The 27630-nt window shown below is 53.4% G+C and overlaps 55 non-coding genes across 55 annotated transcripts; all 55 read right to left on the reverse strand.

Annotated features, from left to right (window-relative positions):
* Nucleotides 1-432: 432 nt before the first annotated feature.
* On the reverse strand, nucleotides 433-503 carry Trnae-cuc (transfer RNA glutamic acid (anticodon CUC)). Its single transcript has one exon. It is a non-coding gene; the product is annotated as a tRNA-Glu (tRNA).
* A 444-nt stretch (nucleotides 504-947) lies between these two features.
* On the reverse strand, nucleotides 948-1030 carry Trnal-uag (transfer RNA leucine (anticodon UAG)). Its single transcript has one exon. It is a non-coding gene; the product is annotated as a tRNA-Leu (tRNA).
* A 440-nt stretch (nucleotides 1031-1470) lies between these two features.
* Nucleotides 1471-1542, reverse strand: Trnah-gug (transfer RNA histidin (anticodon GUG)). The gene has a single exon. It is a non-coding gene; the product is annotated as a tRNA-His (tRNA).
* A 378-nt stretch (nucleotides 1543-1920) lies between these two features.
* Nucleotides 1921-1993, reverse strand: Trnae-cuc (transfer RNA glutamic acid (anticodon CUC)). Its single transcript has one exon. It is a non-coding gene; the product is annotated as a tRNA-Glu (tRNA).
* Nucleotides 1994-2440: 447 nt separating this feature from the next.
* Nucleotides 2441-2522, reverse strand: Trnal-uag (transfer RNA leucine (anticodon UAG)). The gene has a single exon. It is a non-coding gene; the product is annotated as a tRNA-Leu (tRNA).
* Nucleotides 2523-2961: 439 nt separating this feature from the next.
* On the reverse strand, nucleotides 2962-3035 carry Trnah-gug (transfer RNA histidin (anticodon GUG)). The gene has a single exon. It is a non-coding gene; the product is annotated as a tRNA-His (tRNA).
* A 374-nt stretch (nucleotides 3036-3409) lies between these two features.
* Nucleotides 3410-3481, reverse strand: Trnae-cuc (transfer RNA glutamic acid (anticodon CUC)). The gene has a single exon. It is a non-coding gene; the product is annotated as a tRNA-Glu (tRNA).
* Nucleotides 3482-3925: 444 nt separating this feature from the next.
* Trnal-uag (transfer RNA leucine (anticodon UAG)) lies at nucleotides 3926-4007 on the reverse strand. Its single transcript has one exon. It is a non-coding gene; the product is annotated as a tRNA-Leu (tRNA).
* A 440-nt stretch (nucleotides 4008-4447) lies between these two features.
* On the reverse strand, nucleotides 4448-4521 carry Trnah-gug (transfer RNA histidin (anticodon GUG)). The gene has a single exon. It is a non-coding gene; the product is annotated as a tRNA-His (tRNA).
* A 375-nt stretch (nucleotides 4522-4896) lies between these two features.
* On the reverse strand, nucleotides 4897-4968 carry Trnae-cuc (transfer RNA glutamic acid (anticodon CUC)). The gene has a single exon. It is a non-coding gene; the product is annotated as a tRNA-Glu (tRNA).
* Nucleotides 4969-5413: 445 nt separating this feature from the next.
* On the reverse strand, nucleotides 5414-5495 carry Trnal-uag (transfer RNA leucine (anticodon UAG)). The gene has a single exon. It is a non-coding gene; the product is annotated as a tRNA-Leu (tRNA).
* A 440-nt stretch (nucleotides 5496-5935) lies between these two features.
* Trnah-gug (transfer RNA histidin (anticodon GUG)) lies at nucleotides 5936-6007 on the reverse strand. Its single transcript has one exon. It is a non-coding gene; the product is annotated as a tRNA-His (tRNA).
* A 374-nt stretch (nucleotides 6008-6381) lies between these two features.
* Nucleotides 6382-6453, reverse strand: Trnae-cuc (transfer RNA glutamic acid (anticodon CUC)). The gene has a single exon. It is a non-coding gene; the product is annotated as a tRNA-Glu (tRNA).
* A 444-nt stretch (nucleotides 6454-6897) lies between these two features.
* Trnal-uag (transfer RNA leucine (anticodon UAG)) lies at nucleotides 6898-6979 on the reverse strand. Its single transcript has one exon. It is a non-coding gene; the product is annotated as a tRNA-Leu (tRNA).
* A 439-nt stretch (nucleotides 6980-7418) lies between these two features.
* On the reverse strand, nucleotides 7419-7490 carry Trnah-gug (transfer RNA histidin (anticodon GUG)). The gene has a single exon. It is a non-coding gene; the product is annotated as a tRNA-His (tRNA).
* A 374-nt stretch (nucleotides 7491-7864) lies between these two features.
* On the reverse strand, nucleotides 7865-7936 carry Trnae-cuc (transfer RNA glutamic acid (anticodon CUC)). Its single transcript has one exon. It is a non-coding gene; the product is annotated as a tRNA-Glu (tRNA).
* A 444-nt stretch (nucleotides 7937-8380) lies between these two features.
* On the reverse strand, nucleotides 8381-8462 carry Trnal-uag (transfer RNA leucine (anticodon UAG)). Its single transcript has one exon. It is a non-coding gene; the product is annotated as a tRNA-Leu (tRNA).
* Nucleotides 8463-8901: 439 nt separating this feature from the next.
* On the reverse strand, nucleotides 8902-8973 carry Trnah-gug (transfer RNA histidin (anticodon GUG)). The gene has a single exon. It is a non-coding gene; the product is annotated as a tRNA-His (tRNA).
* A 374-nt stretch (nucleotides 8974-9347) lies between these two features.
* On the reverse strand, nucleotides 9348-9419 carry Trnae-cuc (transfer RNA glutamic acid (anticodon CUC)). The gene has a single exon. It is a non-coding gene; the product is annotated as a tRNA-Glu (tRNA).
* Nucleotides 9420-9863: 444 nt separating this feature from the next.
* Nucleotides 9864-9945, reverse strand: Trnal-uag (transfer RNA leucine (anticodon UAG)). The gene has a single exon. It is a non-coding gene; the product is annotated as a tRNA-Leu (tRNA).
* A 439-nt stretch (nucleotides 9946-10384) lies between these two features.
* On the reverse strand, nucleotides 10385-10456 carry Trnah-gug (transfer RNA histidin (anticodon GUG)). The gene has a single exon. It is a non-coding gene; the product is annotated as a tRNA-His (tRNA).
* A 374-nt stretch (nucleotides 10457-10830) lies between these two features.
* On the reverse strand, nucleotides 10831-10902 carry Trnae-cuc (transfer RNA glutamic acid (anticodon CUC)). Its single transcript has one exon. It is a non-coding gene; the product is annotated as a tRNA-Glu (tRNA).
* A 444-nt stretch (nucleotides 10903-11346) lies between these two features.
* On the reverse strand, nucleotides 11347-11428 carry Trnal-uag (transfer RNA leucine (anticodon UAG)). The gene has a single exon. It is a non-coding gene; the product is annotated as a tRNA-Leu (tRNA).
* A 439-nt stretch (nucleotides 11429-11867) lies between these two features.
* Trnah-gug (transfer RNA histidin (anticodon GUG)) lies at nucleotides 11868-11939 on the reverse strand. Its single transcript has one exon. It is a non-coding gene; the product is annotated as a tRNA-His (tRNA).
* Nucleotides 11940-12313: 374 nt separating this feature from the next.
* Nucleotides 12314-12385, reverse strand: Trnae-cuc (transfer RNA glutamic acid (anticodon CUC)). The gene has a single exon. It is a non-coding gene; the product is annotated as a tRNA-Glu (tRNA).
* Nucleotides 12386-12829: 444 nt separating this feature from the next.
* Trnal-uag (transfer RNA leucine (anticodon UAG)) lies at nucleotides 12830-12911 on the reverse strand. The gene has a single exon. It is a non-coding gene; the product is annotated as a tRNA-Leu (tRNA).
* Nucleotides 12912-13350: 439 nt separating this feature from the next.
* Trnah-gug (transfer RNA histidin (anticodon GUG)) lies at nucleotides 13351-13422 on the reverse strand. The gene has a single exon. It is a non-coding gene; the product is annotated as a tRNA-His (tRNA).
* Nucleotides 13423-13796: 374 nt separating this feature from the next.
* On the reverse strand, nucleotides 13797-13868 carry Trnae-cuc (transfer RNA glutamic acid (anticodon CUC)). The gene has a single exon. It is a non-coding gene; the product is annotated as a tRNA-Glu (tRNA).
* Nucleotides 13869-14312: 444 nt separating this feature from the next.
* Nucleotides 14313-14394, reverse strand: Trnal-uag (transfer RNA leucine (anticodon UAG)). Its single transcript has one exon. It is a non-coding gene; the product is annotated as a tRNA-Leu (tRNA).
* Nucleotides 14395-14833: 439 nt separating this feature from the next.
* On the reverse strand, nucleotides 14834-14905 carry Trnah-gug (transfer RNA histidin (anticodon GUG)). Its single transcript has one exon. It is a non-coding gene; the product is annotated as a tRNA-His (tRNA).
* Nucleotides 14906-15279: 374 nt separating this feature from the next.
* On the reverse strand, nucleotides 15280-15351 carry Trnae-cuc (transfer RNA glutamic acid (anticodon CUC)). The gene has a single exon. It is a non-coding gene; the product is annotated as a tRNA-Glu (tRNA).
* A 444-nt stretch (nucleotides 15352-15795) lies between these two features.
* On the reverse strand, nucleotides 15796-15877 carry Trnal-uag (transfer RNA leucine (anticodon UAG)). Its single transcript has one exon. It is a non-coding gene; the product is annotated as a tRNA-Leu (tRNA).
* Nucleotides 15878-16316: 439 nt separating this feature from the next.
* Nucleotides 16317-16388, reverse strand: Trnah-gug (transfer RNA histidin (anticodon GUG)). The gene has a single exon. It is a non-coding gene; the product is annotated as a tRNA-His (tRNA).
* Nucleotides 16389-16762: 374 nt separating this feature from the next.
* Trnae-cuc (transfer RNA glutamic acid (anticodon CUC)) lies at nucleotides 16763-16834 on the reverse strand. Its single transcript has one exon. It is a non-coding gene; the product is annotated as a tRNA-Glu (tRNA).
* Nucleotides 16835-17278: 444 nt separating this feature from the next.
* On the reverse strand, nucleotides 17279-17360 carry Trnal-uag (transfer RNA leucine (anticodon UAG)). Its single transcript has one exon. It is a non-coding gene; the product is annotated as a tRNA-Leu (tRNA).
* A 439-nt stretch (nucleotides 17361-17799) lies between these two features.
* Trnah-gug (transfer RNA histidin (anticodon GUG)) lies at nucleotides 17800-17871 on the reverse strand. The gene has a single exon. It is a non-coding gene; the product is annotated as a tRNA-His (tRNA).
* Nucleotides 17872-18245: 374 nt separating this feature from the next.
* On the reverse strand, nucleotides 18246-18317 carry Trnae-cuc (transfer RNA glutamic acid (anticodon CUC)). Its single transcript has one exon. It is a non-coding gene; the product is annotated as a tRNA-Glu (tRNA).
* Nucleotides 18318-18761: 444 nt separating this feature from the next.
* On the reverse strand, nucleotides 18762-18843 carry Trnal-uag (transfer RNA leucine (anticodon UAG)). The gene has a single exon. It is a non-coding gene; the product is annotated as a tRNA-Leu (tRNA).
* Nucleotides 18844-19282: 439 nt separating this feature from the next.
* Nucleotides 19283-19354, reverse strand: Trnah-gug (transfer RNA histidin (anticodon GUG)). The gene has a single exon. It is a non-coding gene; the product is annotated as a tRNA-His (tRNA).
* Nucleotides 19355-19728: 374 nt separating this feature from the next.
* Trnae-cuc (transfer RNA glutamic acid (anticodon CUC)) lies at nucleotides 19729-19800 on the reverse strand. The gene has a single exon. It is a non-coding gene; the product is annotated as a tRNA-Glu (tRNA).
* A 444-nt stretch (nucleotides 19801-20244) lies between these two features.
* On the reverse strand, nucleotides 20245-20326 carry Trnal-uag (transfer RNA leucine (anticodon UAG)). The gene has a single exon. It is a non-coding gene; the product is annotated as a tRNA-Leu (tRNA).
* Nucleotides 20327-20765: 439 nt separating this feature from the next.
* Trnah-gug (transfer RNA histidin (anticodon GUG)) lies at nucleotides 20766-20837 on the reverse strand. The gene has a single exon. It is a non-coding gene; the product is annotated as a tRNA-His (tRNA).
* A 374-nt stretch (nucleotides 20838-21211) lies between these two features.
* On the reverse strand, nucleotides 21212-21283 carry Trnae-cuc (transfer RNA glutamic acid (anticodon CUC)). The gene has a single exon. It is a non-coding gene; the product is annotated as a tRNA-Glu (tRNA).
* Nucleotides 21284-21727: 444 nt separating this feature from the next.
* On the reverse strand, nucleotides 21728-21809 carry Trnal-uag (transfer RNA leucine (anticodon UAG)). Its single transcript has one exon. It is a non-coding gene; the product is annotated as a tRNA-Leu (tRNA).
* Nucleotides 21810-22248: 439 nt separating this feature from the next.
* Nucleotides 22249-22320, reverse strand: Trnah-gug (transfer RNA histidin (anticodon GUG)). Its single transcript has one exon. It is a non-coding gene; the product is annotated as a tRNA-His (tRNA).
* A 374-nt stretch (nucleotides 22321-22694) lies between these two features.
* Nucleotides 22695-22766, reverse strand: Trnae-cuc (transfer RNA glutamic acid (anticodon CUC)). Its single transcript has one exon. It is a non-coding gene; the product is annotated as a tRNA-Glu (tRNA).
* A 444-nt stretch (nucleotides 22767-23210) lies between these two features.
* On the reverse strand, nucleotides 23211-23292 carry Trnal-uag (transfer RNA leucine (anticodon UAG)). The gene has a single exon. It is a non-coding gene; the product is annotated as a tRNA-Leu (tRNA).
* Nucleotides 23293-23731: 439 nt separating this feature from the next.
* Nucleotides 23732-23803, reverse strand: Trnah-gug (transfer RNA histidin (anticodon GUG)). The gene has a single exon. It is a non-coding gene; the product is annotated as a tRNA-His (tRNA).
* A 374-nt stretch (nucleotides 23804-24177) lies between these two features.
* Nucleotides 24178-24249, reverse strand: Trnae-cuc (transfer RNA glutamic acid (anticodon CUC)). The gene has a single exon. It is a non-coding gene; the product is annotated as a tRNA-Glu (tRNA).
* A 444-nt stretch (nucleotides 24250-24693) lies between these two features.
* Trnal-uag (transfer RNA leucine (anticodon UAG)) lies at nucleotides 24694-24775 on the reverse strand. The gene has a single exon. It is a non-coding gene; the product is annotated as a tRNA-Leu (tRNA).
* A 439-nt stretch (nucleotides 24776-25214) lies between these two features.
* Trnah-gug (transfer RNA histidin (anticodon GUG)) lies at nucleotides 25215-25286 on the reverse strand. Its single transcript has one exon. It is a non-coding gene; the product is annotated as a tRNA-His (tRNA).
* A 374-nt stretch (nucleotides 25287-25660) lies between these two features.
* Trnae-cuc (transfer RNA glutamic acid (anticodon CUC)) lies at nucleotides 25661-25732 on the reverse strand. Its single transcript has one exon. It is a non-coding gene; the product is annotated as a tRNA-Glu (tRNA).
* A 444-nt stretch (nucleotides 25733-26176) lies between these two features.
* Trnal-uag (transfer RNA leucine (anticodon UAG)) lies at nucleotides 26177-26258 on the reverse strand. Its single transcript has one exon. It is a non-coding gene; the product is annotated as a tRNA-Leu (tRNA).
* A 439-nt stretch (nucleotides 26259-26697) lies between these two features.
* On the reverse strand, nucleotides 26698-26769 carry Trnah-gug (transfer RNA histidin (anticodon GUG)). The gene has a single exon. It is a non-coding gene; the product is annotated as a tRNA-His (tRNA).
* Nucleotides 26770-27143: 374 nt separating this feature from the next.
* Trnae-cuc (transfer RNA glutamic acid (anticodon CUC)) lies at nucleotides 27144-27215 on the reverse strand. The gene has a single exon. It is a non-coding gene; the product is annotated as a tRNA-Glu (tRNA).
* Nucleotides 27216-27630: the final 415 nt, after the last annotated feature.

Consider the following 27630-nt stretch of genomic DNA (forward strand, 5'->3'; position numbering starts at 1 on the left):
ACCTGGGTTATTGCGGCCACAACGCAATGTCCTAACCACTAGACGATCACGGCCACGGAGGCGCCCCCGAAAGCAGCTGGCTGGAATGGCAAGTGTCGATACACAGCAAAGCCTAGGCCAAGGTGTACGCCACAGCAGTGGCAGACACGGTCTCCATCACATGCATACGAGCAGATGAACGTGCCTGCGCTGTCGGGACACTAACTACAGTGGTTAGCTGCATTCACCTCCGTGGGCAATGTCTTGCAGTCCTCCAAGCCTCTTGACTACAGACATGTGACTCGATAACAAGTGGACAGACGCAGCATCTCTCTCGCCGTCGGGTGTTGCCTCGAATCATACTTAACGTGGCTTTTCTGCACGCGTCAGCGTAGTCGTCAGTCGAGCAAAGTCGAGACAAGTCGCATAAGAGGAGCAACAAAAACGCGCATTTTCCGGTACCGGGAATCGACCCGGGCCTCCTGGGTGAGAGCCAGGTATCCTAGCCACTAGACTACACCGGATTACAACGCCAGTGCTCCTCCAGCGAACGCAGCAACCACCCACGATTAACTGACGACAACTGTAAAAAATCCACTCTCGCACGCTATAGAACGGCATGCTCTGGACGCATATCGTGGAGACGAACGCCAGCAGTGATGAGAGCAAAAGGCGCCTACAAATCCTGCCGTTGCACCACGTACTGTTCTACGACAATTCACGAAGCAGACGCTCACGCCTTGTTGTGCTGTTTCCTTTGCGGGCAATGAGTGCATGTGACTTCGATGCAGGAAACATTACACGTTTGGCAGCAGTGGGATTCGAACCCACGCCTCCGAAGAGACTTGTGCCTGAAACCAGCGCCTGAGACCGCTCGGCCACGCTACCTACGCAACACGCGCGTCACATGAGCTGCGTCCTACTCCACGAGAACACACAGCAACGGCACAAAAATGAGACGCCAAAATTGGCAATGGTGGGATTCGAACCCACGCCTCCGAAGAGACTGGGTGCCTAAAACCAGCGCCTTAGACCGCTCGGCCACGTTACCCTTGCAAGAGCGGCGGCAAAACGTTCCCTTTGTACTACAAAGATCACTTCGAAATGGAAGTATCTTGGCAATCGCCGTGCCAATGTATTTTCACTGCTCTCCCACTGGAAGCGTCTCTTTAGGCCACCCACAACAAGAAAATGCCGTGCCCGCCATATGGTAGCGACGCCACTTGGTCTGTAGCTGTCGTAGTTAAGGAGACAGCATCAAGAGACGTTTTCGTGCCGTGACCAGTTTCGAACCTGGGCTTTCCGTAACCACTAAAGTATCGTAGCTGTACCTGTCAGGCGGAGCTAGAATGCTCCCATGTAACAAACATATGTGAGCTCAAGTACAAACTGCGGCCTGCGGAACACGAGTGAAAAACCAAGAAAGCACTGTGATTTCGAGTACTCGTGCACTATCGTCAATGCAACGGCAGCAAGAAAAACTTTCAAAATTGCCGTGACCAGGATTCGAACCTGGGTTATTGCGGCCACAACGCAATGTCCTAACCACTAGACGATCACGGCCACGGAGGCGCCCCCGAAAGCAGCTGGCTGGAATGCAAGTGTCGATACACAGCAAAGCCTAGGCCAAGGTGTACGCCACAGCAGTGGCAGACACGGTCTCCATCACATGCATACGAGCAGATGAACGTGCCTGCGCTGTCGGGACACTAACTACAGTGGTTAGCTGCATTCACCTCCGTGGCAATGTCTTGCAGTCCTCCAAGCCTCTTGACTACAGACATGTGACTCGATAACAAGTGGACAGACGCAGCATCTCTCTCGCCGTCGGGTGTTGCCTCCGAATCATACTTAACGTGGCTTTCTGCACGCGTCAGCGTTAGCGTCAGAGTCGAGCAAAGTCGAGACAAGTCGCATAAGAGGAGCAACAAAAACGCGCATTTCCGGTACCGGGAATCGAACCCCGGGCCTCCTGGGTGAGAGCCAGGTATCCTAGCCACTAGACTACACCGGATTACAACGCCAGTGCTCCTCCAAGCGAACGCAGCAACCACCCACGATTAACTGACGACAACTGTAAAAAATCCACTCTCGCACGCTATAGAACGGCATGCTCTGGACGGCATATCGTGGAGACGAACGCCAGCAGTGATGAGAGCAAAAGGCGCCTACAAATCCTGCCGTTGCACCACGTACTGTTCTACGACAATTCACGAAGGCAGACGCTCACGCCTTGTTGTGCTGTTTCCTTTGCGGGCAATGAGTGCATGTGGACTTCGATGCAGGAAACATTACACGTTTGGCAGCAGTGGGATTCGAACCCACGCCTCCGAAGAGACTTGTGCCTGAAACCAGCGCCTGAGACCGCTCGGCCACGCTACCTACGCAACACGCGCGTCACATGAGCTGCGTCCTACTCACGAGAACACACAGCAACGGCACAAAAATGAGACGCCAAAATTGGCAACGGTGGGATTCGAACCCACGCCTCCGAAGAGACTGGTGCCTAAAACCAGCGCCTTAGACCGCTCGGCCACGTTACCCTTGCAAGAGCGGCGGCAAAACGTTCCCTTTGTACTACAAAGATCACTTCGAAATGGAAGTATCTTGGCAATCGCCCGTGCCATGTATTTTCACTGCTCTCCCACTGGAAGCGTCTCATTAGGCCACCCACAACAAGAAAATGCCGTGCCCGCCATATGGTAGCGACGCCACTTGTCTGTAGCTGTCGTAGTTAAGGAGACAGCATCAAGAGACGTTTTCGTGCCGTGACCAGGTTTCGAACCTGGGCTTTCCGTAACCACTAAAGTATCGTAGCTGTACCTGTCAGGCGGAGCTAGAATGCTCCATGTAACAACATATGTGAGCTCAAGTACAAACTGCGGCCTGCGGAACACGAGTGAAAAACCAAGAAAGCACTGTGATTTCGAGTACTCGTGCACTATCGTCAATGCAACGGCAGCAAGGAAAAACTTTCAAAATTGCCGTAGGACCAGGATTCGAACCTGGGTTATTGCGGCCACAACGCAATGTCCTAACCACTAGACGATCACGGCCACGGAGGCGCCCCCGAAAGCAGCTGGCTGGAATGCAAGTGTCGATACACAGCAAAGCCTAGGCCAAGGTGTACGCCACAGCAGTGGCAGACACGGTCTCCATCACATGCATACGAGCAGATGAACGTGCCTGCGCTGTCGGGACACTAACTACAGTGGTTAGCTGCATTCACCTCCGTGGCAATGTCTTGCAGTCCTCCAAGCCTCTTGACTACAGACATGTGACTCGATAACAAGTGGACAGACGCAGCATCTCTCTCGCCGTCGGGTGTTGCCTCGAATCATACTTAACGTGGCTTTCTGCACGCGTCAGCGTAGCGTCAGTCGAGCAAAGTCGAGACAAGTCGCATAAGAGGAGCAACAAAAACGCGCATTTCCGGTACCGGGAATCGAACCCGGGCCTCCTGGGTGAGAGCCAGGTATCCTAGCCACTAGACTACACCGGATTACAACGCCAGTGCTCCTCCAGCGAACGCAGCAACCACCCACGATTAACTGACGACAACTGTAAAAAATCCACTCTCGCACGCTATAGAACGGCATGCTCTGGACGCATATCGTGGAGACGAACGCCAGCAGTGATGAGAGCAAAAGGCGCCTACAAATCCTGCCGTTGCACCACGTACTGTTCTACGACAATTCACGAAGCAGACGCTCACGCCTTGTTGTGCTGTTTCCTTTGCGGGCAATGAGTGCATGTGACTTCGATGCAGGAAACATTACACGTTTGGCAGCAGTGGGATTCGAACCCACGCCTCCGAAGAGACTTGTGCCTGAAACCAGCGCCTGAGACCGCTCGGCCACGCTACCTACGCAACACGCGCGTCACATGAGCTGCGTCCTACTCCACGAGAACACACAGCAACGGCACAAAAATGAGACGCCAAAATTGGCAATGGTGGGATTCGAACCCACGCCTCCGAAGAGACTGGTGCCTAAAACCAGCGCCTTAGACCGCTCGGCCACGTTACCCTTGCAAGAGCGGCGGCAAAACGTTCCCTTTGTACTACAAAGATCACTTCGAAATGGAAGTATCTTGGCAATCGCCGTGCCATGTATTTTCACTGCTCTCCCACTGGAAGCGTCTCTTTAGGCCACCCACAACAAGAAAATGCCGTGCCCGCCATATGGTAGCGACGCCACTTGTCTGTAGCTGTCGTAGTTAAGGAGACAGCATCAAGAGACGTTTTCGTGCCGTGACCAGGTTTCGAACCTGGGCTTTCCGTAACCACTAAAGTATCGTAGCTGTACCTGTCAGGCGGAGCTAGAATGCTCCATGTAACAAACATATGTGAGCTCAAGTACAAAACTGCGGCCTGCGGAACACGAGTGAAAAACCAAGAAAGCACTGTGATTTCGAGTACTCGTGCACTATCGTCAATGCAACGGCAGCAAGGAAAAACTTTCAAAATTGCCGGTGACCAGGATTCGAACCTGGGGTTATTGCGGCCACAACGCAATGTCCTAACCACTAGACGATCACGGCCACGGAGGCGCCCCCGAAAGCAGCTGGCTGGAATGCAAGTGTCGATACACAGCAAAGCCTAGGCCAAGGTGTACGCCACAGCAGTTGGCAGACACGGTCTCCATCACATGCATACGAGCAGATGAACGTGCCTGCGCTGTCGGGACACTAACTACAGTGGTTAGCTGCATTCACCTCCGTGGCAATGTCTTGCAGTCCTCCAAGCCTCTTGACTACAGACATGTGACTCGATAACAAGTGGACAGACGCAGCATCTCTCTCGCCGTCGGGTGTTGCCTCGAATCATACTTAACGTGGCTTTCTGCACGCGTCAGCGTAGCGTCAGTCGAGCAAAGTCGAGACAAGTCGCATAAGAGGAGCAACAAAAACGCGCATTTCCGGTACCGGGAATCGAACCCGGGCCTCCTGGGTGAGAGCCAGGTATCCTAGCCACTAGACTACACCGGATTACAACGCCAGTGCTCCTCCAGCGAACGCAGCAACCCACCCACGATTAACTGACGACAACTGTAAAAAATCCACTCTCGCACGCTATAGAACGGCATGCTCTGGACGCATATCGTGGAGACGAACGCCAGCAGTGATGAGAGCAAAAGGCGCCTACAAATCCTGCCGTTGCACCACGTACTGTTCTACGACAATTCACGAAGCAGACGCTCACGCCTTGTTGTGCTGTTTCCTTTGCGGGCAATGAGTGCATGTGACTTCGATGCAGGAAACATTACACGTTTGGCAGCAGTGGGATTCGAACCCACGCCTCCGAAGAGACTTGTGCCTGAAACCAGCGCCTGAGACCGCTCGGCCACGCTACCTACGCAACACGCGCGTCACATGAGCTGCGTCCTACTCCACGAGAACACACAGCAACGGCACAAAAATGAGACGCCAAAATTGGCAATGGTGGGATTCGAACCCACGCCTCCGAAGAGACTGGTGCCTAAAACCAGCGCCTTAGACCGCTCGGCCACGTTACCCTTGCAAGAGCGGCGGCAAAACGTTCCCTTTGTACTACAAAGATCACTTCGAAATGGAAGTATCTTGGCAATCGCCGTGCCATGTATTTTCACTGCTCTCTCCACTGGAAGCGTCTCTTTAGGCCACCCACAACAAGAAAATGCCGTGCCCGCCATATGGTAGCGACGCCACTTGTCTGTAGCTGTCGTAGTTAAGGAGACAGCATCAAGAGACGTTTTCGTGCCGTGACCAGGTTTCGAACCTGGGCTTTCCGTAACCACTAAAGTATCGTAGCTGTACCTGTCAGGCGGAGCTAGAATGCTCCATGTAACAAACATATGTGAGCTCAAGTACAAACTGCGGCCTGCGGAACACGAGTGAAAAACCAAGAAAGCACTGTGATTTCGAGTACTCGTGCACTATCGTCAATGCAACGGCAGCAAGGAAAAACTTTCAAAATTGCCGTGACCAGGATTCGAACCTGGGTTATTGCGGCCACAACGCAATGTCCTAACCACTAGACGATCACGGCCACGGAGGCGCCCCCGAAAGCAGCTGGCTGGAATGCAAGTGTCGATACACAGCAAAGCCTAGGCCAAGGTGTACGCCACAGCAGTGGCAGACACGGTCTCCATCACATGCATACGAGCAGATGAACGTGCCTGCGCTGTCGGGACACTAACTACAGTGGTTAGCTGCATTCACCTCCGTGGCAATGTCTTGCAGTCCTCCAAGCCTCTTGACTACAGACATGTGACTCGATAACAAGTGGACAGACGCAGCATCTCTCTCGCCGTCGGGTGTTGCCTCGAATCATACTTAACGTGGCTTTCTGCACGCGTCAGCGTAGCGTCAGTCGAGCAAAGTCGAGACAAGTCGCATAAGAGGAGCAACAAAAACGCGCATTTCCGGTACCGGGAATCGAACCCGGGCCTCCTGGGTGAGAGCCAGGTATCCTAGCCACTAGACTACACCGGATTACAACGCCAGTGCTCCTCCAGCGAACGCAGCAACCACCCACGATTAACTGACGACAACTGTAAAAAATCCACTCTCGCACGCTATAGAACGGCATGCTCTGGACGCATATCGTGGAGACGAACGCCAGCAGTGATGAGAGCAAAAGGCGCCTACAAATCCTGCCGTTGCACCACGTACTGTTCTACGACAATTCACGAAGCAGACGCTCACGCCTTGTTGTGCTGTTTCCTTTGCGGGCAATGAGTGCATGTGACTTCGATGCAGGAAACATTACACGTTTGGCAGCAGTGGGATTCGAACCCACGCCTCCGAAGAGACTTGTGCCTGAAACCAGCGCCTGAGACCGCTCGGCCACGCTACCTACGCAACACGCGCGTCACATGAGCTGCGTCCTACTCCACGAGAACACACAGCAACGGCACAAAAATGAGACGCCAAAATTGGCAATGGTGGGATTCGAACCCACGCCTCCGAAGAGACTGGTGCCTAAAACCAGCGCCTTAGACCGCTCGGCCACGTTACCCTTGCAAGAGCGGCGGCAAAACGTTCCCTTTGTACTACAAAGATCACTTCGAAATGGAAGTATCTTGGCAATCGCCGTGCCATGTATTTTCACTGCTCTCCCACTGGAAGCGTCTCTTTAGGCCACCCACAACAAGAAAATGCCGTGCCCGCCATATGGTAGCGACGCCACTTGTCTGTAGCTGTCGTAGTTAAGGAGACAGCATCAAGAGACGTTTTCGTGCCGTGACCAGGTTTCGAACCTGGGCTTTCCGTAACCACTAAAGTATCGTAGCTGTACCTGTCAGGCGGAGCTAGAATGCTCCATGTAACAAACATATGTGAGCTCAAGTACAAACTGCGGCCTGCGGAACACGAGTGAAAAACCAAGAAAGCACTGTGATTTCGAGTACTCGTGCACTATCGTCAATGCAACGGCAGCAAGGAAAAACTTTCAAAATTGCCGTGACCAGGATTCGAACCTGGGTTATTGCGGCCACAACGCAATGTCCTAACCACTAGACGATCACGGCCACGGAGGCGCCCCCGAAAGCAGCTGGCTGGAATGCAAGTGTCGATACACAGCAAAGCCTAGGCCAAGGTGTACGCCACAGCAGTGGCAGACACGGTCTCCATCACATGCATACGAGCAGATGAACGTGCCTGCGCTGTCGGGACACTAACTACAGTGGTTAGCTGCATTCACCTCCGTGGCAATGTCTTGCAGTCCTCCAAGCCTCTTGACTACAGACATGTGACTCGATAACAAGTGGACAGACGCAGCATCTCTCTCGCCGTCGGGTGTTGCCTCGAATCATACTTAACGTGGCTTTCTGCACGCGTCAGCGTAGCGTCAGTCGAGCAAAGTCGAGACAAGTCGCATAAGAGGAGCAACAAAAACGCGCATTTCCGGTACCGGGAATCGAACCCGGGCCTCCTGGGTGAGAGCCAGGTATCCTAGCCACTAGACTACACCGGATTACAACGCCAGTGCTCCTCCAGCGAACGCAGCAACCACCCACGATTAACTGACGACAACTGTAAAAAATCCACTCTCGCACGCTATAGAACGGCATGCTCTGGACGCATATCGTGGAGACGAACGCCAGCAGTGATGAGAGCAAAAGGCGCCTACAAATCCTGCCGTTGCACCACGTACTGTTCTACGACAATTCACGAAGCAGACGCTCACGCCTTGTTGTGCTGTTTCCTTTGCGGGCAATGAGTGCATGTGACTTCGATGCAGGAAACATTACACGTTTGGCAGCAGTGGGATTCGAACCCACGCCTCCGAAGAGACTTGTGCCTGAAACCAGCGCCTGAGACCGCTCGGCCACGCTACCTACGCAACACGCGCGTCACATGAGCTGCGTCCTACTCCACGAGAACACACAGCAACGGCACAAAAATGAGACGCCAAAATTGGCAATGGTGGGATTCGAACCCACGCCTCCGAAGAGACTGGTGCCTAAAACCAGCGCCTTAGACCGCTCGGCCACGTTACCCTTGCAAGAGCGGCGGCAAAACGTTCCCTTTGTACTACAAAGATCACTTCGAAATGGAAGTATCTTGGCAATCGCCGTGCCATGTATTTTCACTGCTCTCCCACTGGAAGCGTCTCTTTAGGCCACCCACAACAAGAAAATGCCGTGCCCGCCATATGGTAGCGACGCCACTTGTCTGTAGCTGTCGTAGTTAAGGAGACAGCATCAAGAGACGTTTTCGTGCCGTGACCAGGTTTCGAACCTGGGCTTTCCGTAACCACTAAAGTATCGTAGCTGTACCTGTCAGGCGGAGCTAGAATGCTCCATGTAACAAACATATGTGAGCTCAAGTACAAACTGCGGCCTGCGGAACACGAGTGAAAAACCAAGAAAGCACTGTGATTTCGAGTACTCGTGCACTATCGTCAATGCAACGGCAGCAAGGAAAAACTTTCAAAATTGCCGTGACCAGGATTCGAACCTGGGTTATTGCGGCCACAACGCAATGTCCTAACCACTAGACGATCACGGCCACGGAGGCGCCCCCGAAAGCAGCTGGCTGGAATGCAAGTGTCGATACACAGCAAAGCCTAGGCCAAGGTGTACGCCACAGCAGTGGCAGACACGGTCTCCATCACATGCATACGAGCAGATGAACGTGCCTGCGCTGTCGGGACACTAACTACAGTGGTTAGCTGCATTCACCTCCGTGGCAATGTCTTGCAGTCCTCCAAGCCTCTTGACTACAGACATGTGACTCGATAACAAGTGGACAGACGCAGCATCTCTCTCGCCGTCGGGTGTTGCCTCGAATCATACTTAACGTGGCTTTCTGCACGCGTCAGCGTAGCGTCAGTCGAGCAAAGTCGAGACAAGTCGCATAAGAGGAGCAACAAAAACGCGCATTTCCGGTACCGGGAATCGAACCCGGGCCTCCTGGGTGAGAGCCAGGTATCCTAGCCACTAGACTACACCGGATTACAACGCCAGTGCTCCTCCAGCGAACGCAGCAACCACCCACGATTAACTGACGACAACTGTAAAAAATCCACTCTCGCACGCTATAGAACGGCATGCTCTGGACGCATATCGTGGAGACGAACGCCAGCAGTGATGAGAGCAAAAGGCGCCTACAAATCCTGCCGTTGCACCACGTACTGTTCTACGACAATTCACGAAGCAGACGCTCACGCCTTGTTGTGCTGTTTCCTTTGCGGGCAATGAGTGCATGTGACTTCGATGCAGGAAACATTACACGTTTGGCAGCAGTGGGATTCGAACCCACGCCTCCGAAGAGACTTGTGCCTGAAACCAGCGCCTGAGACCGCTCGGCCACGCTACCTACGCAACACGCGCGTCACATGAGCTGCGTCCTACTCCACGAGAACACACAGCAACGGCACAAAAATGAGACGCCAAAATTGGCAATGGTGGGATTCGAACCCACGCCTCCGAAGAGACTGGTGCCTAAAACCAGCGCCTTAGACCGCTCGGCCACGTTACCCTTGCAAGAGCGGCGGCAAAACGTTCCCTTTGTACTACAAAGATCACTTCGAAATGGAAGTATCTTGGCAATCGCCGTGCCATGTATTTTCACTGCTCTCCCACTGGAAGCGTCTCTTTAGGCCACCCACAACAAGAAAATGCCGTGCCCGCCATATGGTAGCGACGCCACTTGTCTGTAGCTGTCGTAGTTAAGGAGACAGCATCAAGAGACGTTTTCGTGCCGTGACCAGGTTTCGAACCTGGGCTTTCCGTAACCACTAAAGTATCGTAGCTGTACCTGTCAGGCGGAGCTAGAATGCTCCATGTAACAAACATATGTGAGCTCAAGTACAAACTGCGGCCTGCGGAACACGAGTGAAAAACCAAGAAAGCACTGTGATTTCGAGTACTCGTGCACTATCGTCAATGCAACGGCAGCAAGGAAAAACTTTCAAAATTGCCGTGACCAGGATTCGAACCTGGGTTATTGCGGCCACAACGCAATGTCCTAACCACTAGACGATCACGGCCACGGAGGCGCCCCCGAAAGCAGCTGGCTGGAATGCAAGTGTCGATACACAGCAAAGCCTAGGCCAAGGTGTACGCCACAGCAGTGGCAGACACGGTCTCCATCACATGCATACGAGCAGATGAACGTGCCTGCGCTGTCGGGACACTAACTACAGTGGTTAGCTGCATTCACCTCCGTGGCAATGTCTTGCAGTCCTCCAAGCCTCTTGACTACAGACATGTGACTCGATAACAAGTGGACAGACGCAGCATCTCTCTCGCCGTCGGGTGTTGCCTCGAATCATACTTAACGTGGCTTTCTGCACGCGTCAGCGTAGCGTCAGTCGAGCAAAGTCGAGACAAGTCGCATAAGAGGAGCAACAAAAACGCGCATTTCCGGTACCGGGAATCGAACCCGGGCCTCCTGGGTGAGAGCCAGGTATCCTAGCCACTAGACTACACCGGATTACAACGCCAGTGCTCCTCCAGCGAACGCAGCAACCACCCACGATTAACTGACGACAACTGTAAAAAATCCACTCTCGCACGCTATAGAACGGCATGCTCTGGACGCATATCGTGGAGACGAACGCCAGCAGTGATGAGAGCAAAAGGCGCCTACAAATCCTGCCGTTGCACCACGTACTGTTCTACGACAATTCACGAAGCAGACGCTCACGCCTTGTTGTGCTGTTTCCTTTGCGGGCAATGAGTGCATGTGACTTCGATGCAGGAAACATTACACGTTTGGCAGCAGTGGGATTCGAACCCACGCCTCCGAAGAGACTTGTGCCTGAAACCAGCGCCTGAGACCGCTCGGCCACGCTACCTACGCAACACGCGCGTCACATGAGCTGCGTCCTACTCCACGAGAACACACAGCAACGGCACAAAAATGAGACGCCAAAATTGGCAATGGTGGGATTCGAACCCACGCCTCCGAAGAGACTGGTGCCTAAAACCAGCGCCTTAGACCGCTCGGCCACGTTACCCTTGCAAGAGCGGCGGCAAAACGTTCCCTTTGTACTACAAAGATCACTTCGAAATGGAAGTATCTTGGCAATCGCCGTGCCATGTATTTTCACTGCTCTCCCACTGGAAGCGTCTCTTTAGGCCACCCACAACAAGAAAATGCCGTGCCCGCCATATGGTAGCGACGCCACTTGTCTGTAGCTGTCGTAGTTAAGGAGACAGCATCAAGAGACGTTTTCGTGCCGTGACCAGGTTTCGAACCTGGGCTTTCCGTAACCACTAAAGTATCGTAGCTGTACCTGTCAGGCGGAGCTAGAATGCTCCATGTAACAAACATATGTGAGCTCAAGTACAAACTGCGGCCTGCGGAACACGAGTGAAAAACCAAGAAAGCACTGTGATTTCGAGTACTCGTGCACTATCGTCAATGCAACGGCAGCAAGGAAAAACTTTCAAAATTGCCGTGACCAGGATTCGAACCTGGGTTATTGCGGCCACAACGCAATGTCCTAACCACTAGACGATCACGGCCACGGAGGCGCCCCCGAAAGCAGCTGGCTGGAATGCAAGTGTCGATACACAGCAAAGCCTAGGCCAAGGTGTACGCCACAGCAGTGGCAGACACGGTCTCCATCACATGCATACGAGCAGATGAACGTGCCTGCGCTGTCGGGACACTAACTACAGTGGTTAGCTGCATTCACCTCCGTGGCAATGTCTTGCAGTCCTCCAAGCCTCTTGACTACAGACATGTGACTCGATAACAAGTGGACAGACGCAGCATCTCTCTCGCCGTCGGGTGTTGCCTCGAATCATACTTAACGTGGCTTTCTGCACGCGTCAGCGTAGCGTCAGTCGAGCAAAGTCGAGACAAGTCGCATAAGAGGAGCAACAAAAACGCGCATTTCCGGTACCGGGAATCGAACCCGGGCCTCCTGGGTGAGAGCCAGGTATCCTAGCCACTAGACTACACCGGATTACAACGCCAGTGCTCCTCCAGCGAACGCAGCAACCACCCACGATTAACTGACGACAACTGTAAAAAATCCACTCTCGCACGCTATAGAACGGCATGCTCTGGACGCATATCGTGGAGACGAACGCCAGCAGTGATGAGAGCAAAAGGCGCCTACAAATCCTGCCGTTGCACCACGTACTGTTCTACGACAATTCACGAAGCAGACGCTCACGCCTTGTTGTGCTGTTTCCTTTGCGGGCAATGAGTGCATGTGACTTCGATGCAGGAAACATTACACGTTTGGCAGCAGTGGGATTCGAACCCACGCCTCCGAAGAGACTTGTGCCTGAAACCAGCGCCTGAGACCGCTCGGCCACGCTACCTACGCAACACGCGCGTCACATGAGCTGCGTCCTACTCCACGAGAACACACAGCAACGGCACAAAAATGAGACGCCAAAATTGGCAACGGTGGGATTCGAACCCACGCCTCCGAAGAGACTGGTGCCTAAAACCAGCGCCTTAGACCGCTCGGCCACGTTACCCTTGCAAGAGCGGCGGCAAAACGTTCCCTTTGTACTACAAAGATCACTTCGAAATGGAAGTATCTTGGCAATCGCCGTGCCATGTATTTTCACTGCTCTCCCACTGGAAGCGTCTCTTTAGGCCACCCACAACAAGAAAATGCCGTGCCCGCCATATGGTAGCGACGCCACTTGTCTGTAGCTGTCGTAGTTAAGGAGACAGCATCAAGAGACGTTTTCGTGCCGTGACCAGGTTTCGAACCTGGGCTTTCCGTAACCACTAAAGTATCGTAGCTGTACCTGTCAGGCGGAGCTAGAATGCTCCATGTAACAAACATATGTGAGCTCAAGTACAAACTGCGGCCTGCGGAACACGAGTGAAAAACCAAGAAAGCACTGTGATTTCGAGTACTCGTGCACTATCGTCAATGCAACGGCAGCAAGGAAAAACTTTCAAAATTGCCGTGACCAGGATTCGAACCTGGGTTATTGCGGCCACAACGCAATGTCCTAACCACTAGACGATCACGGCCACGGAGGCGCCCCCGAAAGCAGCTGGCTGGAATGCAAGTGTCGATACACAGCAAAGCCTAGGCCAAGGTGTACGCCACAGCAGTGGCAGACACGGTCTCCATCACATGCATACGAGCAGATGAACGTGCCTGCGCTGTCGGGACACTAACTACAGTGGTTAGCTGCATTCACCTCCGTGGCAATGTCTTGCAGTCCTCCAAGCCTCTTGACTACAGACATGTGACTCGATAACAAGTGGACAGACGCAGCATCTCTCTCGCCGTCGGGTGTTGCCTCGAATCATACTTAACGTGGCTTTCTGCACGCGTCAGCGTAGCGTCAGTCGAGCAAAGTCGAGACAAGTCGCATAAGAGGAGCAACAAAAACGCGCATTTCCGGTACCGGGAATCGAACCCGGGCCTCCTGGGTGAGAGCCAGGTATCCTAGCCACTAGACTACACCGGATTACAACGCCAGTGCTCCTCCAGCGAACGCAGCAACCACCCACGATTAACTGACGACAACTGTAAAAAATCCACTCTCGCACGCTATAGAACGGCATGCTCTGGACGCATATCGTGGAGACGAACGCCAGCAGTGATGAGAGCAAAAGGCGCCTACAAATCCTGCCGTTGCACCACGTACTGTTCTACGACAATTCACGAAGCAGACGCTCACGCCTTGTTGTGCTGTTTCCTTTGCGGGCAATGAGTGCATGTGACTTCGATGCAGGAAACATTACACGTTTGGCAGCAGTGGGATTCGAACCCACGCCTCCGAAGAGACTTGTGCCTGAAACCAGCGCCTGAGACCGCTCGGCCACGCTACCTACGCAACACGCGCGTCACATGAGCTGCGTCCTACTCCACGAGAACACACAGCAACGGCACAAAAATGAGACGCCAAAATTGGCAACGGTGGGATTCGAACCCACGCCTCCGAAGAGACTGGTGCCTAAAACCAGCGCCTTAGACCGCTCGGCCACGTTACCCTTGCAAGAGCGGCGGCAAAACGTTCCCTTTGTACTACAAAGATCACTTCGAAATGGAAGTATCTTGGCAATCGCCGTGCCATGTATTTTCACTGCTCTCCCACTGGAAGCGTCTCTTTAGGCCACCCACAACAAGAAAATGCCGTGCCCGCCATATGGTAGCGACGCCACTTGTCTGTAGCTGTCGTAGTTAAGGAGACAGCATCAAGAGACGTTTTCGTGCCGTGACCAGGTTTCGAAACTGGGCTTTCCGTAACCACTAAAGTATCGTAGCTGTACCTGTCAGGCGGAGCTAGAATGCTCCATGTAACAAACATATGTGAGCTCAAGTACAAACTGCGGCCTGCGGAACACGAGTGAAAAACCAAGAAAGCACTGTGATTTCGAGTACTCGTGCACTATCGTCAATGCAACGGCAGCAAGGAAAAACTTTCAAAATTGCCGTGACCAGGATTCGAACCTGGGTTATTGCGGCCACAACGCAATGTCCTAACCACTAGACGATCACGGCCACGGAGGCGCCCCCGAAAGCAGCTGGCTGGAATGCAAGTGTCGATACACAGCAAAGCCTAGGCCAAGGTGTACGCCACAGCAGTGGCAGACACGGTCTCCATCACATGCATACGAGCAGATGAACGTGCCTGCGCTGTCGGGACACTAACTACAGTGGTTAGCTGCATTCACCTCCGTGGCAATGTCTTGCAGTCCTCCAAGCCTCTTGACTACAGACATGTGACTCGATAACAAGTGGACAGACGCAGCATCTCTCTCGCCGTCGGGTGTTGCCTCGAATCATACTTAACGTGGCTTTCTGCACGCGTCAGCGTAGCGTCAGTCGAGCAAAGTCGAGACAAGTCGCATAAGAGGAGCAACAAAAACGCGCATTTCCGGTACCGGGAATCGAACCCGGGCCTCCTGGGTGAGAGCCAGGTATCCTAGCCACTAGACTACACCGGATTACAACGCCAGTGCTCCTCCAGCGAACGCAGCAACCACCCACGATTAACTGACGACAACTGTAAAAAATCCATTCTCGCACGCTATAGAACGGCATGCTCTGGACGCATATCGTGGAGACGAACGCCAGCAGTGATGAGAGCAAAAGGCGCCTACAAATCCTGCCGTTGCACCACGTACTGTTCTACGACAATTCACGAAGCAGACGCTCACGCCTTGTTGTGCTGTTTCCTTTGCGGGCAATGAGTGCATGTGACTTCGATGCAGGAAACATTACACGTTTGGCAGCAGTGGGATTCGAACCCACGCCTCCGAAGAGACTTGTGCCTGAAACCAGCGCCTGAGACCGCTCGGCCACGCTACCTACGCAACACGCGCGTCACATGAGCTGCGTCCTACTCCACGAGAACACACAGCAACGGCACAAAAATGAGACGCCAAAATTGGCAACGGTGGGATTCGAACCCACGCCTCCGAAGAGACTGGTGCCTAAAACCAGCGCCTTAGACCGCTCGGCCACGTTACCCTTGCAAGAGCGGCGGCAAAACGTTCCGTTTGTACTACAAAGATCACTTCGAAATGGAAGTATCTTGGCAATCGCCGTGCCATGTATTTTCACTGCTCTCCCACTGGAAGCGTCTCTTTAGGCCACCCACAACAAGAAAATGCCGTGCCCGCCATATGGTAGCGACGCCACTTGTCTGTAGCTGTCGTAGTTAAGGAGACAGCATCAAGAGACGTTTTCGTGCCGTGACCAGGTTTCGAACCTGGGCTTTCCGTAACCACTAAAGTATCGTAGCTGTACCTGTCAGGCGGAGCTAGAATGCTCCATGTAACAAACATATGTGAGCTCAAGTACAAACTGCGGCCTGCGGAACACGAGTGAAAAACCAAGAAAGCACTGTGATTTCGAGTACTCGTGCACTATCGTCAATGCAACGGCAGCAAGGAAAAACTTTCAAAATTGCCGTGACCAGGATTCGAACCTGGGTTATTGCGGCCACAACGCAATGTCCTAACCACTAGACGATCACGGCCACGGAGGCGCCCCCGAAAGCAGCTGGCTGGAATGCAAGTGTCGATACACAGCAAAGCCTAGGCCAAGGTGTACGCCACAGCAGTGGCAGACACGGTCTCCATCACATGCATACGAGCAGATGAACGTGCCTGCGCTGTCGGGACACTAACTACAGTGGTTAGCTGCATTCACCTCCGTGGCAATGTCTTGCAGTCCTCCAAGCCTCTTGACTACAGACATGTGACTCGATAACAAGTGGACAGACGCAGCATCTCTCTCGCCGTCGGGTGTTGCCTCGAATCATACTTAACGTGGCTTTCTGCACGCGTCAGCGTAGCGTCAGTCGAGCAAAGTCGAGACAAGTCGCATAAGAGGAGCAACAAAAACGCGCATTTCCGGTACCGGGAATCGAACCCGGGCCTCCTGGGTGAGAGCCAGGTATCCTAGCCACTAGACTACACCGGATTACAACGCCAGTGCTCCTCCAGCGAACGCAGCAACCACCCACGATTAACTGACGACAACTGTAAAAAATCCACTCTCGCACGCTATAGAACGGCATGCTCTGGACGCATATCGTGGAGACGAACGCCAGCAGTGATGAGAGCAAAAGGCGCCTACAAATCCTGCCGTTGCACCACGTACTGTTCTACGACAATTCACGAAGCAGACGCTCACGCCTTGTTGTGCTGTTTCCTTTGCGGGCAATGAGTGCATGTGACTTCGATGCAGGAAACATTACACGTTTGGCAGCAGTGGGATTCGAACCCACGCCTCCGAAGAGACTTGTGCCTGAAACCAGCGCCTGAGACCGCTCGGCCACGCTACCTACGCAACACGCGCGTCACATGAGCTGCGTCCTACTCCACGAGAACACACAGCAACGGCACAAAAATGAGACGCCAAAATTGGCAATGGTGGGATTCGAACCCACGCCTCCGAAGAGACTGGTGCCTAAAACCAGCGCCTTAGACCGCTCGGCCACGTTACCCTTGCAAGAGCGGCGGCAAAACGTTCCCTTTGTACTACAAAGATCACTTCGAAATGGAAGTATCTTGGCAATCGCCGTGCCATGTATTTTCACTGCTCTCCCACTGGAAGCGTCTCTTTAGGCCACCCACAACAAGAAAATGCCGTGCCCGCCATATGGTAGCGACGCCACTTGTCTGTAGCTGTCGTAGTTAAGGAGACAGCATCAAGAGACGTTTTCGTGCCGTGACCAGGTTTCGAACCTGGGCTTTCCGTAACCACTAAAGTATCGTAGCTGTACCTGTCAGGCGGAGCTAGAATGCTCCATGTAACAAACATATGTGAGCTCAAGTACAAACTGCGGCCTGCGGAACACGAGTGAAAAACCAAGAAAGCACTGTGATTTCGAGTACTCGTGCACTATCGTCAATGCAACGGCAGCAAGGAAAAACTTTCAAAATTGCCGTGACCAGGATTCGAACCTGGGTTATTGCGGCCACAACGCAATGTCCTAACCACTAGACGATCACGGCCACGGAGGCGCCCCCGAAAGCAGCTGGCTGGAATGCAAGTGTCGATACACAGCAAAGCCTAGGCCAAGGTGTACGCCACAGCAGTGGCAGACACGGTCTCCATCACATGCATACGAGCAGATGAACGTGCCTGCGCTGTCGGGACACTAACTACAGTGGTTAGCTGCATTCACCTCCGTGGCAATGTCTTGCAGTCCTCCAAGCCTCTTGACTACAGACATGTGACTCGATAACAAGTGGACAGACGCAGCATCTCTCTCGCCGTCGGGTGTTGCCTCGAATCATACTTAACGTGGCTTTCTGCACGCGTCAGCGTAGCGTCAGTCGAGCAAAGTCGAGACAAGTCGCATAAGAGGAGCAACAAAAACGCGCATTTCCGGTACCGGGAATCGAACCCGGGCCTCCTGGGTGAGAGCCAGGTATCCTAGCCACTAGACTACACCGGATTACAACGCCAGTGCTCCTCCAGCGAACGCAGCAACCACCCACGATTAACTGACGACAACTGTAAAAAATCCACTCTCGCACGCTATAGAACGGCATGCTCTGGACGCATATCGTGGAGACGAACGCCAGCAGTGATGAGAGCAAAAGGCGCCTACAAATCCTGCCGTTGCACCACGTACTGTTCTACGACAATTCACGAAGCAGACGCTCACGCCTTGTTGTGCTGTTTCCTTTGCGGGCAATGAGTGCATGTGACTTCGATGCAGGAAACATTACACGTTTGGCAGCAGTGGGATTCGAACCCACGCCTCCGAAGAGACTTGTGCCTGAAACCAGCGCCTGAGACCGCTCGGCCACGCTACCTACGCAACACGCGCGTCACATGAGCTGCGTCCTACTCCACGAGAACACACAGCAACGGCACAAAAATGAGACGCCAAAATTGGCAACGGTGGGATTCGAACCCACGCCTCCGAAGAGACTGGTGCCTAAAACCAGCGCCTTAGACCGCTCGGCCACGTTACCCTTGCAAGAGCGGCGGCAAAACGTTCCCTTTGTACTACAAAGATCACTTCGAAATGGAAGTATCTTGGCAATCGCCGTGCCATGTATTTTCACTGCTCTCCCACTGGAAGCGTCTCTTTAGGCCACCCACAACAAGAAAATGCCGTGCCCGCCATATGGTAGCGACGCCACTTGTCTGTAGCTGTCGTAGTTAAGGAGACAGCATCAAGAGACGTTTTCGTGCCGTGACCAGGTTTCGAACCTGGGCTTTCCGTAACCACTAAAGTATCGTAGCTGTACCTGTCAGGCGGAGCTAGAATGCTCCATGTAACAAACATATGTGAGCTCAAGTACAAACTGCGGCCTGCGGAACACGAGTGAAAAACCAAGAAAGCACTGTGATTTCGAGTACTCGTGCACTATCGTCAATGCAACGGCAGCAAGGAAAAACTTTCAAAATTGCCGTGACCAGGATTCGAACCTGGGTTATTGCGGCCACAACGCAATGTCCTAACCACTAGACGATCACGGCCACGGAGGCGCCCCCGAAAGCAGCTGGCTGGAATGCAAGTGTCGATACACAGCAAAGCCTAGGCCAAGGTGTACGCCACAGCAGTGGCAGACACGGTCTCCATCACATGCATACGAGCAGATGAACGTGCCTGCGCTGTCGGGACACTAACTACAGTGGTTAGCTGCATTCACCTCCGTGGCAATGTCTTGCAGTCCTCCAAGCCTCTTGACTACAGACATGTGACTCGATAACAAGTGGACAGACGCAGCATCTCTCTCGCCGTCGGGTGTTGCCTCGAATCATACTTAACGTGGCTTTCTGCACGCGTCAGCGTAGCGTCAGTCGAGCAAAGTCGAGACAAGTCGCATAAGAGGAGCAACAAAAACGCGCATTTCCGGTACCGGGAATCGAACCCGGGCCTCCTGGGTGAGAGCCAGGTATCCTAGCCACTAGACTACACCGGATTACAACGCCAGTGCTCCTCCAGCGAACGCAGCAACCACCCACGATTAACTGACGACAACTGTAAAAAATCCACTCTCGCACGCTATAGAACGGCATGCTCTGGACGCATATCGTGGAGACGAACGCCAGCAGTGATGAGAGCAAAAGGCGCCTACAAATCCTGCCGTTGCACCACGTACTGTTCTACGACAATTCACGAAGCAGACGCTCACGCCTTGTTGTGCTGTTTCCTTTGCGGGCAATGAGTGCATGTGACTTCGATGCAGGAAACATTACACGTTTGGCAGCAGTGGGATTCGAACCCACGCCTCCGAAGAGACTTGTGCCTGAAACCAGCGCCTGAGACCGCTCGGCCACGCTACCTACGCAACACGCGCGTCACATGAGCTGCGTCCTACTCCACGAGAACACACAGCAACGGCACAAAAATGAGACGCCAAAATTGGCAACGGTGGGATTCGAACCCACGCCTCCGAAGAGACTGGTGCCTAAAACCAGCGCCTTAGACCGCTCGGCCACGTTACCCTTGCAAGAGCGGCGGCAAAACGTTCCCTTTGTACTACAAAGATCACTTCGAAATGGAAGTATCTTGGCAATCGCCGTGCCATGTATTTTCACTGCTCTCCCACTGGAAGCGTCTCTTTAGGCCACCCACAACAAGAAAATGCCGTGCCCGCCATATGGTAGCGACGCCACTTGTCTGTAGCTGTCGTAGTTAAGGAGACAGCATCAAGAGACGTTTTCGTGCCGTGACCAGGTTTCGAAACTGGGCTTTCCGTAACCACTAAAGTATCGTAGCTGTACCTGTCAGGCGGAGCTAGAATGCTCCATGTAACAAACATATGTGAGCTCAAGTACAAACTGCGGCCTGCGGAACACGAGTGAAAAACCAAGAAAGCACTGTGATTTCGAGTACTCGTGCACTATCGTCAATGCAACGGCAGCAAGGAAAAACTTTCAAAATTGCCGTGACCAGGATTCGAACCTGGGTTATTGCGGCCACAACGCAATGTCCTAACCACTAGACGATCACGGCCACGGAGGCGCCCCCGAAAGCAGCTGGCTGGAATGCAAGTGTCGATACACAGCAAAGCCTAGGCCAAGGTGTACGCCACAGCAGTGGCAGACACGGTCTCCATCACATGCATACGAGCAGATGAACGTGCCTGCGCTGTCGGGACACTAACTACAGTGGTTAGCTGCATTCACCTCCGTGGCAATGTCTTGCAGTCCTCCAAGCCTCTTGACTACAGACATGTGACTCGATAACAAGTGGACAGACGCAGCATCTCTCTCGCCGTCGGGTGTTGCCTCGAATCATACTTAACGTGGCTTTCTGCACGCGTCAGCGTAGCGTCAGTCGAGCAAAGTCGAGACAAGTCGCATAAGAGGAGCAACAAAAACGCGCATTTCCGGTACCGGGAATCGAACCCGGGCCTCCTGGGTGAGAGCCAGGTATCCTAGCCACTAGACTACACCGGATTACAACGCCAGTGCTCCTCCAGCGAACGCAGCAACCACCCACGATTAACTGACGACAACTGTAAAAAATCCACTCTCGCACGCTATAGAACGGCATGCTCTGGACGCATATCGTGGAGACGAACGCCAGCAGTGATGAGAGCAAAAGGCGCCTACAAATCCTGCCGTTGCACCACGTACTGTTCTACGACAATTCACGAAGCAGACGCTCACGCCTTGTTGTGCTGTTTCCTTTGCGGGCAATGAGTGCATGTGACTTCGATGCAGGAAACATTACACGTTTGGCAGCAGTGGGATTCGAACCCACGCCTCCGAAGAGACTTGTGCCTGAAACCAGCGCCTGAGACCGCTCGGCCACGCTACCTACGCAACACGCGCGTCACATGAGCTGCGTCCTACTCCACGAGAACACACAGCAACGGCACAAAAATGAGACGCCAAAATTGGCAACTGTGGGATTCGAACCCACGCCTCCGAAGAGACTGGTGCCTAAAACCAGCGCCTTAGACCGCTCGGCCACGTTACCCTTGCAAGAGCGGCGGCAAAACGTTCCCTTTGTACTACAAAGATCACTTCGAAATGGAAGTATCTTGGCAATCGCCGTGCCATGTATTTTCACTGCTCTCCCACTGGAAGCGTCTCTTTAGGCCACCCACAACAAGAAAATGCCGTGCCCGCCATATGGTAGCGACGCCACTTGTCTGTAGCTGTCGTAGTTAAGGAGACAGCATCAAGAGACGTTTTCGTGCCGTGACCAGGTTTCGAAACTGGGCTTTCCGTAACCACTAAAGTATCGTAGCTGTACCTGTCAGGCGGAGCTAGAATGCTCCATGTAACAAACATATGTGAGCTCAAGTACAAACTGCGGCCTGCGGAACACGAGTGAAAAACCAAGAAAGCACTGTGATTTCGAGTACTCGTGCACTATCGTCAATGCAACGGCAGCAAGGAAAAACTTTCAAAATTGCCGTGACCAGGATTCGAACCTGGGTTATTGCGGCCACAACGCAATGTCCTAACCACTAGACGATCACGGCCACGGAGGCGCCCCCGAAAGCAGCTGGCTGGAATGCAAGTGTCGATACACAGCAAAGCCTAGGCCAAGGTGTACGCCACAGCAGTGGCAGACACGGTCTCCATCACATGCATACGAGCAGATGAACGTGCCTGCGCTGTCGGGACACTAACTACAGTGGTTAGCTGCATTCACCTCCGTGGCAATGTCTTGCAGTCCTCCAAGCCTCTTGACTACAGACATGTGACTCGATAACAAGTGGACAGACGCAGCATCTCTCTCGCCGTCGGGTGTTGCCTCGAATCATACTTAACGTGGCTTTCTGCACGCGTCAGCGTAGCGTCAGTCGAGCAAAGTCGAGACAAGTCGCATAAGAGGAGCAACAAAAACGCGCATTTCCGGTACCGGGAATCGAACCCGGGCCTCCTGGGTGAGAGCCAGGTATCCTAGCCACTAGACTACACCGGATTACAACGCCAGTGCTCCTCCAGCGAACGCAGCAACCACCCACGATTAACTGACGACAACTGTAAAAAATCCACTCTCGCACGCTATAGAACGGCATGCTCTGGACGCATATCGTGGAGACGAACGCCAGCAGTGATGAGAGCAAAAGGCGCCTACAAATCCTGCCGTTGCACCACGTACTGTTCTACGACAATTCACGAAGCAGACGCTCACGCCTTGTTGTGCTGTTTCCTTTGCGGGCAATGAGTGCATGTGACTTCGATGCAGGAAACATTACACGTTTGGCAGCAGTGGGATTCGAACCCACGCCTCCGAAGAGACTTGTGCCTGAAACCAGCGCCTGAGACCGCTCGGCCACGCTACCTACGCAACACGCGCGTCACATGAGCTGCGTCCTACTCCACGAGAACACACAGCAACGGCACAAAAATGAGACGCCAAAATTGGCAACGGTGGGATTCGAACCCACGCCTCCGAAGAGACTGGTGCCTAAAACCAGCGCCTTAGACCGCTCGGCCACGTTACCCTTGCAAGAGCGGCGGCAAAACGTTCCCTTTGTACTACAAAGATCACTTCGAAATGGAAGTATCTTGGCAATCGCCGTGCCATGTATTTTCACTGCTCTCCCACTGGAAGCGTCTCTTTAGGCCACCCACAACAAGAAAATGCCGTGCCCGCCATATGGTAGCGACGCCACTTGTCTGTAGCTGTCGTAGTTAAGGAGACAGCATCAAGAGACGTTTTCGTGCCGTGACCAGGTTTCGAACCTGGGCTTTCCGTAACCACTAAAGTATCGTAGCTGTACCTGTCAGGCGGAGCTAGAATGCTCCATGTAACAAACATATGTGAGCTCAAGTACAAACTGCGGCCTGCGGAACACGAGTGAAAAACCAAGAAAGCACTGTGATTTCGAGTACTCGTGCACTATCGTCAATGCAACGGCAGCAAGGAAAAACTTTCAAAATTGCCGTGACCAGGATTCGAACCTGGGTTATTGCGGCCACAACGCAATGTCCTAACCACTAGACGATCACGGCCACGGAGGCGCCCCCGAAAGCAGCTGGCTGGAATGCAAGTGTCGATACACAGCAAAGCCTAGGCCAAGGTGTACGCCACAGCAGTGGCAGACACGGTCTCCATCACATGCATACGAGCAGATGAACGTGCCTGCGCTGTCGGGACACTAACTACAGTGGTTAGCTGCATTCACCTCCGTGGCAATGTCTTGCAGTCCTCCAAGCCTCTTGACTACAGACATGTGACTCGATAACAAGTGGACAGACGCAGCATCTCTCTCGCCGTCGGGTGTTGCCTCGAATCATACTTAACGTGGCTTTCTGCACGCGTCAGCGTAGCGTCAGTCGAGCAAAGTCGAGACAAGTCGCATAAGAGGAGCAACAAAAACGCGCATTTCCGGTACCGGGAATCGAACCCGGGCCTCCTGGGTGAGAGCCAGGTATCCTAGCCACTAGACTACACCGGATTACAACGCCAGTGCTCCTCCAGCGAACGCAGCAACCACCCACGATTAACTGACGACAACTGTAAAAAATCCACTCTCGCACGCTATAGAACGGCATGCTCTGGACGCATATCGTGGAGACGAACGCCAGCAGTGATGAGAGCAAAAGGCGCCTACAAATCCTGCCGTTGCACCACGTACTGTTCTACGACAATTCACGAAGCAGACGCTCACGCCTTGTTGTGCTGTTTCCTTTGCGGGCAATGAGTGCATGTGACTTCGATGCAGGAAACATTACACGTTTGGCAGCAGTGGGATTCGAACCCACGCCTCCGAAGAGACTTGTGCCTGAAACCAGCGCCTGAGACCGCTCGGCCACGCTACCTACGCAACACGCGCGTCACATGAGCTGCGTCCTACTCCACGAGAACACACAGCAACGGCACAAAAATGAGACGCCAAAATTGGCAACGGTGGGATTCGAACCCACGCCTCCGAAGAGACTGGTGCCTAAAACCAGCGCCTTAGACCGCTCGGCCACGTTACCCTTGCAAGAGCGGCGGCAAAACGTTCCCTTTGTACTACAAAGATCACTTCGAAATGGAAGTATCTTGGCAATCGCCGTGCCATGTATTTTCACTGCTCTCCCACTGGAAGCGTCTCTTTAGGCCACCCACAACAAGAAAATGCCGTGCCCGCCATATGGTAGCGACGCCACTTGTCTGTAGCTGTCGTAGTTAAGGAGACAGCATCAAGAGACGTTTTCGTGCCGTGACCAGGTTTCGAAACTGGGCTTTCCGTAACCACTAAAGTATCGTAGCTGTACCTGTCAGGCGGAGCTAGAATGCTCCATGTAACAAACATATGTGAGCTCAAGTACAAACTGCGGCCTGCGGAACACGAGTGAAAAACCAAGAAAGCACTGTGATTTCGAGTACTCGTGCACTATCGTCAATGCAACGGCAGCAAGGAAAAACTTTCAAAATTGCCGTGACCAGGATTCGAACCTGGGTTATTGCGGCCACAACGCAATGTCCTAACCACTAGACGATCACGGCCACGGAGGCGCCCCCGAAAGCAGCTGGCTGGAATGCAAGTGTCGATACACAGCAAAGCCTAGGCCAAGGTGTACGCCACAGCAGTGGCAGACACGGTCTCCATCACATGCATACGAGCAGATGAACGTGCCTGCGCTGTCGGGACACTAACTACAGTGGTTAGCTGCATTCACCTCCGTGGCAATGTCTTGCAGTCCTCCAAGCCTCTTGACTACAGACATGTGACTCGATAACAAGTGGACAGACGCAGCATCTCTCTCGCCGTCGGGTGTTGCCTCGAATCATACTTAACGTGGCTTTCTGCACGCGTCAGCGTAGCGTCAGTCGAGCAAAGTCGAGACAAGTCGCATAAGAGGAGCAACAAAAACGCGCATTTCCGGTACCGGGAATCGAACCCGGGCCTCCTGGGTGAGAGCCAGGTATCCTAGCCACTAGACTACACCGGATTACAACGCCAGTGCTCCTCCAGCGAACGCAGCAACCACCCACGATTAACTGACGACAACTGTAAAAAATCCACTCTCGCACGCTATAGAACGGCATGCTCTGGACGCATATCGTGGAGACGAACGCCAGCAGTGATGAGAGCAAAAGGCGCCTACAAATCCTGCCGTTGCACCACGTACTGTTCTACGACAATTCACGAAGCAGACGCTCACGCCTTGTTGTGCTGTTTCCTTTGCGGGCAATGAGTGCATGTGACTTCGATGCAGGAAACATTACACGTTTGGCAGCAGTGGGATTCGAACCCACGCCTCCGAAGAGACTTGTGCCTGAAACCAGCGCCTGAGACCGCTCGGCCACGCTACCTACGCAACACGCGCGTCACATGAGCTGCGTCCTACTCCACGAGAACACACAGCAACGGCACAAAAATGAGACGCCAAAATTGGCAACGGTGGGATTCGAACCCACGCCTCCGAAGAGACTGGTGCCTAAAACCAGCGCCTTAGACCGCTCGGCCACGTTACCCTTGCAAGAGCGGCGGCAAAACGTTCCCTTTGTACTACAAAGATCACTTCGAAATGGAAGTATCTTGGCAATCGCCGTGCCATGTATTTTCACTGCTCTCCCACTGGAAGCGTCTCTTTAGGCCACCCACAACAAGAAAATGCCGTGCCCGCCATATGGTAGCGACGCCACTTGTCTGTAGCTGTCGTAGTTAAGGAGACAGCATCAAGAGACGTTTTCGTGCCGTGACCAGGTTTCGAACCTGGGCTTTCCGTAACCACTAAAGTATCGTAGCTGTACCTGTCAGGCGGAGCTAGAATGCTCCATGTAACAAACATATGTGAGCTCAAGTACAAACTGCGGCCTGCGGAACACGAGTGAAAAACCAAGAAAGCACTGTGATTTCGAGTACTCGTGCACTATCGTCAATGCAACGGCAGCAAGGAAAAACTTTCAAAATTGCCGTGACCAGGATTCGAACCTGGGTTATTGCGGCCACAACGCAATGTCCTAACCACTAGACGATCACGGCCACGGAGGCGCCCCCGAAAGCAGCTGGCTGGAATGCAAGTGTCGATACACAGCAAAGCCTAGGCCAAGGTGTACGCCACAGCAGTGGCAGACACGGTCTCCATCACATGCATACGAGCAGATGAACGTGCCTGCGCTGTCGGGACACTAACTACAGTGGTTAGCTGCATTCACCTCCGTGGCAATGTCTTGCAGTCCTCCAAGCCTCTTGACTACAGACATGTGACTCGATAACAAGTGGACAGACGCAGCATCTCTCTCGCCGTCGGGTGTTGCCTCGAATCATACTTAACGTGGCTTTCTGCACGCGTCAGCGTAGCGTCAGTCGAGCAAAGTCGAGACAAGTCGCATAAGAGGAGCAACAAAAACGCGCATTTCCGGTACCGGGAATCGAACCCGGGCCTCCTGGGTGAGAGCCAGGTATCCTAGCCACTAGACTACACCGGATTACAACGCCAGTGCTCCTCCAGCGAACGCAGCAACCACCCACGATTAACTGACGACAACTGTAAAAAATCCACTCTCGCACGCTATAGAACGGCATGCTCTGGACGCATATCGTGGAGACGAACGCCAGCAGTGATGAGAGCAAAAGGCGCCTACAAATCCTGCCGTTGCACCACGTACTGTTCTACGACAATTCACGAAGCAGACGCTCACGCCTTGTTGTGCTGTTTCCTTTGCGGGCAATGAGTGCATGTGACTTCGATGCAGGAAACATTACACGTTTGGCAGCAGTGGGATTCGAACCCACGCCTCCGAAGAGACTTGTGCCTGAAACCAGCGCCTGAGACCGCTCGGCCACGCTACCTACGCAACACGCGCGTCACATGAGCTGCGTCCTACTCCACGAGAACACACA

Source organism: Schistocerca cancellata, unplaced genomic scaffold (genome assembly GCF_023864275.1).
Source record: "Schistocerca cancellata isolate TAMUIC-IGC-003103 unplaced genomic scaffold, iqSchCanc2.1 HiC_scaffold_458, whole genome shotgun sequence".
NCBI classification, from domain to species: domain Eukaryota; kingdom Metazoa; phylum Arthropoda; class Insecta; order Orthoptera; family Acrididae; genus Schistocerca; species Schistocerca cancellata.